The sequence below is a fragment of the Chenopodium album genome, chromosome 24 (genome assembly GCF_948465745.1).
Source record: "Chenopodium album chromosome 24, dcCheAlbu1.1, whole genome shotgun sequence".
Lineage (NCBI taxonomy): Eukaryota > Viridiplantae > Streptophyta > Magnoliopsida > Caryophyllales > Amaranthaceae > Chenopodium > Chenopodium album.
Window position 1 is genome coordinate 24,451,133 of NC_137857.1, and position 7,528 is coordinate 24,458,660.

Sequence of the window (7,528 nt, forward strand, 5' to 3'; positions counted from 1 at the left end):
AAATAATGATGACTCTTAGGCTAGGTAGGCTAATGATGTAAGGATCAAGCCCCCCAAGTCTAGCTCTAAGTAAATAGGGATGAGCATTGGAAATCCCTTGATATGATCATAGTGTAAGTGTGTGAATGTGAAAATGAATGCATTTTTATTATGGCCGCACCTCAATGTGAGATTGTCTACGTATCCGTTAGGAATCAGGCCAAACGTAGCTCTAGCCGAACCTCGCACAAGTGTGTGTATACCTCAAAAAGGTCTTTTTAAGGGTTATAACGTGGTTAAACTAAAGGTTGAAGAAGAAAGGGATAAAGGCTCAAGACCCTGAATAAGCCCCCCAAGGTGTGCAACCTTACTTTTGAATCTTTGTATTTTTTTTATTTTTTTTTTTATTTTTTTTTTATGCTTGAGTTTTCTCATTTTTGAGCTCTCTCTTATTTTTATTATTTTTTTTATTTGCTCTTCTTTTTTTTTTGCTTTTTCATTTTTTATTTTTATAAGTGTGGGCAATCCCGATCATGCGGTCCATCACTCACTTGGCATTCATGTTTCTCAGGCACGGTACCGAGCACTCGATAAGAAACGCAATCTGAGACATGTTCTTATCAAAGATATTTTTATATCCAAGACATTGGAACACTTGCCCTTTTGTACACTTTTATTTATTATTATTTTTTTTGTATCATTTTTTTATTTTGAGATCACTCAATCTTTTCATATTTGAAACTTGCATAAGTTACACACCATCCCATCCCAAGGTTAAGTAGATGTGGGTTGAAAAATGAAAGGTCTATCGTTAGACGAGGCTCAAAGTGGTTTATCAAGAAAAGGATTATATATTTAAAGGGTGAGAGATATGATATGGCTACAAGGGGTGCCTTAAATCATTGGTATACCTTGTGCTTAATTCGACCTTAATTTTTTTTATTTGTTTTTTATTTAATGCAATGCAATGCAATGATCATATATGAGGGAAGAAACGCTCATTTTATTAAGGGGAAAAAATAAAAAAAAAAACCTATGTAATAAATCTAAGGAAGAAAAAAGGTGCCTATGCTAGACTTATGGGGGAAAGGTCTAAAAAAAAAGAAGAAGAAAGCATGAAATCTTGGTGAGAAGCTTGCCTTGTATTTTGTCTCATCATTACTCTTTTTTTTATTATTATTATTGTCAATCACATGACTCAAACTCGATTCAACATGCATAGATGGGAAAAGATCATGAAAGAATGAAGGGAATGATATGTATGGAGAAAGTATGTGGAATGTAGGAAGAAGATGTAGATAAAGAAATATGGAAGAATTAGGAAAAGAGTGGACCCCCAACTTAAATGACGGAAAAACGACTCATGCATGAACCTAAGACATGGTCATGGTGACATGTACAAAGTGTGTGCTAAGATTAATGAGTGTAGGTGACATGTTAAGACTTGTGTCATGTGACATGTTAAGACTTGTGTCATGACCATGTGGCTAGACTATGTGACTAGACTCAAGTAAAGACTAAGTTAAGACTTCACGTATGTGCATTAAACTGGACAGGCTGTAGTATTTTAGTCATAACTTTTAATCCATGACTCTAATTGGGACGAAACCAACGCCAAATTAAAGATAAAACTCGGGGCTACAGATCCATAGGTTGTACGACTCATGGTTCTTCTTATAACTCCGGCTATGACCAAAACAAATTGACGCATATGCAGTATACGGGAATAAAAAATCCGGGTTGACTTAATGGAACTATGACTTGATTTTAGGCTTGTTCATTAGTTCAAATTAATTAATGAATTAATTAAATAAAGTCTTTGACTCTTAGTGTATGAGCATTGGACTTTAAGTGTCTAAACTCAATTAAAGACTTAAACATGGTTTGAACCATTAATAAACTGATTAGTAGACTGTTAATTAGACTCATTGTGATGACTCGAGCAAGAAAACTGGACTGTCGCTAAAACAACAGGACTGTCGCCACTGTTTAGAGCCTGTCGCCAGACGACAAAATTGTCGCCAGGCGACAGACACTAAACTGCAGCGCCACAGTCCAAATTTCTGTGCCATTGCTGGAACATTAATCTGGACTGTTTCCAGTAATTTTACTCTAAATGGACATGCCTAAAGTCGTACTAAGTCGAATTGATTAATTTATTAGCCTTTAATTAATTCAAGATTAATTAATTAATTAGACAAAGTCCTTTTAGTCATTAGTCAATTTTATTTAGTCTTTAACACAAGTCAAACAAACGGTTAACACATATATAATATATACAAGCAAGGGTGCACAAGTAGTTCACATAGTCACAATATGATGAGTTTGCAACCTAACCATGGCTCTAGTTCTCTAAAGTTCGAGGATATGGGTTAAGTCAAAAAGGTCCATGGTTAAGAATCCATATGCATTGCATACAAGCCTACCGGGAGGGTTGGAGCGAATGGACAAGATTCCGCGAGTTCGTGATGAAATCGAACTCGACTCCATGGTTTGGTGGATTCACAAACTTTGCACGTACCCAAATCTGAACTTTGCACATGATAGTGGGATATTCCCTTGGGCAGGTGAAGCAGGAACCCCCAGAGGGTTATTTCCATATGTAGAACACATATGGGGTTCAGAAAAGTGAGAAAATGACTCAATCAATAAGCAAAATCAAGCCAACATTGCTAGAAATGGTCAAAGCAAGAAGGCAGACCCCTGGCTCGGTATTGGAAGAACTTAGCGCCAGACTACAGGGATTGTCGCCGCAAAAAAGCTCCTGTCGCCAAGCGACAGAAACTTTTTACGGGCGACAAGCCCTGTTTTCTAGACGCTAGTTCCTACATGCCTTGGCAAGTTTCTGTGTTCTTCGAATTTTCCAGATTTCGCATCATCTTTTCGATCTAGTCATGAAAGATATTTCTCAAATTTCCTACGTGTAAAATTCCTATGGATTGACTCATGGGGTGCTCCCATGAGGACCTTTTAATGCATATGACAATAATGTTAATCAAATCACGCACATGAAATACTTAGAATTTTTCGAGTCTCATCCGCTCATTCTAAATAATTGCCAAAATTAAATAAATTTCAGGAATATAAATAGAAATCCTCCCCAGTGGAGTCGCCAAAAACTGTAGGGAATATTTCAAGCAATATGACAACCCCAAACTTGAACCCCACTGTGATCATACACTAAAGTACGGTGGCGTTCCAAAGGGAAAGACAAAGAGCAAAAAGAGTCGCCAACAAGTTTTAGGAACTTGTAAACCTAAAAGACAATCCAAAAGGACCATCAACTACTCCATAAGGTCTTGAACCAAATAGGGTCCGGGGATGAGGGTACGAATCCAATCTACAAAAGAAAGGACCAGCCCTATAAAATAGGCCTCTACTTTGTTCTGCTCGTATTCATGTGCGCTTTTCGAATAACATACAAACATTATATTAAACCTACCCTGTTTATCTATGTTGGTTGAAATTAATGCACAAATAATTCTATTATTGGCGATCACTTGAATTAAAATCACATTAGCCTAAACCAAATTATTAATTATCTTATTAAGCGTGATTTCAAGTACGAATTCCCTTTAACAATCATAAAAGGTGTGATCAAGCAATAACAATAAAATATAACAAGCAACATAATAATAAATAATATAATCATAACGATAATAGCATGATAAGGCATAATAAAGCTTAATAGTAATAGCAAGATCCTAGACATGATACTAACAAGATTAATAACAAATCCTAGCATGTCACTAAACAATAAAGATCAAAGCTTTAAACCTAACATGGTACTAACATGATATTAGAAAAGATTAAAGGCACCTTAAACATGATACTAGAAAGCATAAAATAACATCCTAACATGATACTAGGAATATTAAACATCCTAACATGATACTAGGAATCATAAACAATAATAAGCATGCTTTCTACATTGTGAAAGAAATAGGAAGTAAGCTAATCTACTTACTTTGAAGCCTCGTACCTCTTTCTAATAACAAAATACACAAGTTAGTAAACTTCAACGAAAATCAATAAACAATAATTAAAGAATTAAATTGAAATCAAATTAAACAAAGTTTTGACTAGTTTTGGACCAAACCCTCAGAAATTATCAACCTTTCACGGCTAGGGCGAAGACAACTACGAACTTGGCTAGATGATTCTAAATCTTGTGAATGCGGAATATTGTTTAAAAAAAGCTAGTTTAGAAAAAGAGGGAGAAAGAAAGCATATATTGCTCAAGAGAGAAAAGAGAGAATTAAGAAAGATTAATGAGAATTGATAGTAATTAATTGATGAGAGTTGATTCTGAAAACAGGGATTCGGACGCTATTTATAATGAAAACAGTCCGGAAAATCATAGAATTTGATAAGGAATAAAACTCCACTCTGTCGCTAATCAAACCGACCTTGTCGCCAAAGATTTTTTTTTAATTTTTTCATTTTTTTTTTTTTGTATTTTTCTCATATAGGAAAGCAATAAATCTATACTAAGAAAGCATTAAAAACTAAACTAAACACACCAAAGAAAAATAAAAAGAAAAAGGAAAGAAAGAGTACCTAAATATACAAGAAATCCCCCCCAAGCTAAATCAGACAATGTCCTCATTGGCTTAAAGGGAAGCTTGTAATCCAAGTGACTACCCTTCATCATCAAACTTGTCTCCACCACCATCACAAACATTGCAATGCATCACCTTGGTACAATTTTGGACAAAATAGAAACAAAGTGTTAGTAAGAGAAGAGGCAAAAACGAGTCAGGTCCACTATTTTGCTCATAACTTTTTTTTATACAAATGATAATGACGTGATTCTAATTGCATTGGAAAGTATACTTGAAGATCTTTCCAATGATAGGTCACACGCAAAATTTCGTTAAGAAACGCAAAAGTTATGGTTGTTTGAAGTTGGCCAGTTTTGCTGCCGCGGTCTCGCGCCCGACCGGGCCCGCCTCTAGAGTCTGAACTGGCGTCTTCTTCTTGCTTGCTGCTCGACATTTATTTTTACACTTGATTTTCTTCGTTTTTCCACAAGATTGAGCATCTATCACCCGATCGAGTGGGACTTTCACCACGCGCTCAACTTTTGCAATGTGTTCCTCTTTCTCTACTTGTTCATCCTCAAACCCAAGTCCTACACAATTTTGAGCTCTTTCTATAGCATCCATATCATCTTTCCAAGTATTAAGATGCAACACAAAATACCGCCTCCAAGGGATCTCTAACGAGAGCTTGGGGCTTATTAGAAAATTTTTTTGCATCAACCACATCAACACTATAGCACTTTTCCTCTAACGAACATGGGGCTTTTAGGGACATTATTCAGATTAAAAGTAATATTATCATCCCCTACACATAATGTAAGCTTACCACTTTTTACATCTATTATTGCCCCTGCAGTATGAAGGAATGGTCTACCCAAAATAATCGGAATTTGCAAATCTTCCTCCATATCAAGAACAACAAAATCAACAGGTATATAAAATTTACCTACTCTAATAGGAACATCCTCTAAAATACCTAAAGGATATTTAACAGAACGATCGGCCATTTGCAGAGTAATATTAGTAGATTTTAATTTACCCATATTTAATTTAGAGCTCACAAATAATGGCATAACACTTACACTAGCACCCAAATCACATAAAGCTTTATCAATCATCAGATTACCAATATGACATGGAATAGAAAAACTACCCGGATCTTTTAGTTTAGGTGGAGATTTATTCTGTAAAATAGCACTACATTCTGCAGTAAAAGCAACTGTCTCTACCTCACTAATAGATCTTTTTCTAGTTAAAATTTCTTTCATAAATTTAGAATATGCAGGAACTTGAGTAATTAAATATGTGAAAGGAACCGTTACCTGCAAATTTTTCACAACCTCCAAAAACTTACCAAACTGCTTATCCAACTTACTCTTTAAATGCCTATTAGGGAATGGAAGTTTGATAACTGGTTTCTGTACATCTCCACTCTTGTCATGGAGTCTACCCTGCAAAGAATTATCAGAAATATTAGTGCTACCCTGGAGCCCTGTAGGGCTATTAACAACATCATTTGGTATAACGGAATCAGGATTAGCAATTTTTGTTATAACAGGTTCATCATCTTTGGGCATAGGAGGCCCATCATAGTGTGAACCACTCCTCAGGGTAATTGCATTCATTCTGTAGGTTGTACTGACTGTGATGGTAGGGCTCCCTACAGGCGAGTTTGCAGAGTAGCCGAAAGTTGCGCAATCTGAGTATCTATCATTTTATTATGTGCTATCAATGAGTCAATTTGCGCATCTCTACTCTGCATCTGCTTCTGCATAGTACCTAACATCGTTTTGATTTCTGATAGGTCAGAATCAAATGGAGGAGTAACAACCTGTTGTGGTCTCTGATGTGGAGGTTGGTAGTACCTCTGTTGTGGTTGTTGTACCTGTGGTGGGGGGTTAGGCACATTCGTACTATTGTACGACATATTTTGGTTATTTTTCAACCCTGCATTGTAGGTGTTGGAGTATGGACTAATTTGCTTATATGCCTGAAAAACATTAACCTTCTCAAGTGAGCTCCTACAATTCTACGCCCAATGACCTACAAGACCACAATTTTCACAAAATATTACAGGGTTAGTACCAATAGCAGAAACATTAGCAACAGAAGATGAATTAGAATTATTAATATTGTCTAATTTCTGGCTAATAGAAGTCAATTGTGCTTGCAAAAAGGATATAGAATCGACTTGATGTTTTCCCTTATTTGCAAATCCTCTGGGATTCCCATATTGGGAATTATGAATAGCCATCTCTTCGACAACATTACTCGATATATTCACATCCAAATTCATAAATCTTCTGTTAGCTGCAGATTCCAAAATCATTCTTGAATTATATCCAAGCCCATTGTAGAAAGCTTGGATTATCTGCCACTGTTCTAGTTTATGATGGGGACATTCTCTCTGCAAATCCTTAAATCTTTCCCAAGCTTCATATAAAGATTCATCCGCTTCTTGGGAAAAATTTAGGATTGAACTCCTTAACAAAGCTGTCCTCTCTGTAGGGTAATATTTATTATAGAAATTCAAAACAAGAGTATCCCAGTGAGTAATACCAAGTGCAGTTCTATTCAATCCATTATACCATAATTTAGCCTTACCACACAAAGAAGAAGGAAAAAGAATCTCCCTGATTTGGTCTTGTGTGACCCCAGCTTATCTAATGGTGTTGCAATATTGACAGAAATCTGCAATATGAAGATTTGGGTCTTCACCCTTAGCTCCGCTAAATTGCTTTCTTTCAATCATAGTAATAAACTGGGGTTTGATCTCGAATTGCACTCCCTCGAGATTTGGTGTAGGAGAAAGATGTGGAAAATCCGTCAGGGACGGCTGCGAATAATCGCTAAGCTTGCGAGGTGGAGGTGGTGGCGGTGGATTCATGCTTGATTCCTGATCTGTACTAAACAAACAAATATGAGAAACTATCTCAAAGAACTTGCGTTCTCTGAGACGAGAAAAAAATAAAATAAAATAAAAATAAAAATAATAATCTAAACTA

The 7,528-nt window shown here is 36.0% G+C and overlaps 1 non-coding gene across 1 annotated transcript; it reads left to right on the forward strand.

Annotated features, from left to right (window-relative positions):
• The first annotated feature begins 6,907 nt into the window (after positions 1 to 6,907).
• LOC145612792 (small nucleolar RNA R71) lies at positions 6,908 to 7,014 on the forward strand. The gene has a single exon (XR_014106715.1). It is a non-coding gene; the product is annotated as a small nucleolar RNA R71 (small nucleolar RNA).
• The last annotated feature ends 514 nt before the right edge of the window (positions 7,015 to 7,528 follow it).